We start from the raw sequence: 1,894 nt of genomic DNA, 5'->3' as shown, positions 1-1,894 counted from the left end.
AAAATCAGCTGTGCATGGTGGTGTGTACCTGTAGTCCCAGCCCAGCTACTTTGGAGATTGAGGCATGAAAACTGTTTGAACATGAGAGATCAAGGCTGCAGTGAGCCAAGATCACGCCACTGCACTCCAGCCTGGGTGACAGAGTGAGACCCAGTCTCAAAAAAGTTAAAAAGCTAGCCTCAAGAATCTCCCCTTTTGTTCTGATCTTCAGCAGTTACAGGATCCCAGAAGGATCACTTTCCCAAAGCAGCCCCTTTCGGGGCATCCCAGTGGCTAAATTCCCACTCATTATAAAGGGTAGGACGCTCGGAGTGACTTACCCTCCAGTGTCTGGGGCCCACAATCTTTTAGGGACCCAAGAAAATGTTCTTACTTCTACTTATTTATTTATTTATTTAGAGACAGAGTCTCACTCTGTCACCCAGGCTGGAGTGCAGTAGTATGATCTCGGCTCACTGCAACCTCTGCCTCCTGGGTTCAAGCGATTCTCCTGCCTCAGCCTCCCGAGTAGCTGGGACTACAGGCACCCGCCACCACGCCTGGCTAATTTTTTTGTATTTTTTAGTAGAGACGGGATTTCACCACGTTAGCCAGGATGGTCTCAATTTCTTGACCTCGTGATCTGCCCAAAGTGCTGGGATTACAGGCGTGAGCCACCACGCCCAGCCCTCACTTCTAAAATCAAATTTTAATATAATAATAACATACAGCTATGAATCCAGCCTAGATCACATTCATCTTTGTACCAACAGTCATAAAATTGCATTTTGTTTTTTTATAGAGAAAAAGGCCCCTGAAAGGAAAAGAGCCCCGACCAGGCCGCATGTTCCTACACAGCCCCAGGACTGTGCCTCTGAAAGCTCTCACAAAGGTAAAAATCCATTTCCAAAGAGGAGGAGCACCGTGGGCCCATTCTCGTTTGCTTTCTCTGAGACAGCACAGATCTGAGGGGGTATCCAGGACAGTGAAGCCATCAGGGAGCATGTGACAGGAAGGGGGATGCCTGACCTGGAGTGGGCAGAGGAGGACAACATGGGCCACGCGGGCGTCTCCACCTCTGCAGAAGCAGTAAGAAGAAAGGAGAGATCGGGCACAGCTGGGTTCCTCTTCAATGTGGTCTGGAGGAAATGGTTTCATCTCCCAGACCGCTCCACATCTGTAAAGCAGGGAAGACACCAGCATTTGCCCCACGCGGCCATCTCAAAGATCTGCCAACCCTGCAAGGTACCGGAAACGGAGCTGCCAGGACCCTTTTCTCAAGATGGCGCCCAAGAGCAGCGTGAGGTTGTGCTCTTTGTGAAATTTCACCATGGCGTACCGTGGCCAGGGCCAAAAAGTACGGAAGGTTATGGTGCAGCCCATCAGCCTCGTCTTCAGATACTTACAAAATAGATCGCGGATTCAGGTGTGGCTCTAGGAGCAAGTGAATATGCGGATAGAAGGCTGTATCATTGGTTTTGATGAATATATGAACCTTGTATTAGATGATGCAGAAGAGATTCATTCTAAAACAAAGTCAAGAAAACAACTGGGTCGGATCATGCTGAAAGTAGATAATATTACTCTGCTACAAAGTGTCTCCAACCAGAAATGATCAATGCAATGAGAAATTGTTGAGAAGAATACAGTTTGTTTTTAGATGTCCTTTGTCCAATATGAACATTTATTCATATTGTTTTGATTAGCCTTGTGTTATACAAGATGGCAATAAATGCTGTGGGATTGTTTGTATTAAAAAATTAAAAAAAATAAATAAAGATGGCGCCCAAGGTAATGAAGGAAGCTCCTGCACCTCCTAAAGCCCAAGCCGAAGTGGGGGCTTTGAGGGCCAAGGAGGCAGTGCTGAAGGATGTCCATAGCCACAAGAAGTAGATCCGCTGTCAGTCACTCTCCG

The 1,894-nt window shown here is 47.2% G+C and overlaps 1 pseudogene; it reads left to right on the top strand.

Moving 5' to 3' along the window:
• The first annotated feature begins 1,309 nt into the window (after positions 1 to 1,309).
• LOC111554860 lies at positions 1,310 to 1,670 on the top strand (annotated as a pseudogene).
• The last annotated feature ends 224 nt before the right edge of the window (positions 1,671 to 1,894 follow it).

Source organism: Piliocolobus tephrosceles, chromosome 9 (assembly GCF_002776525.5).
Source record: "Piliocolobus tephrosceles isolate RC106 chromosome 9, ASM277652v3, whole genome shotgun sequence".
Lineage (NCBI taxonomy): Eukaryota > Metazoa > Chordata > Mammalia > Primates > Cercopithecidae > Piliocolobus > Piliocolobus tephrosceles.
This window is presented reverse-complemented; position numbering and strand designations above follow the sequence as displayed.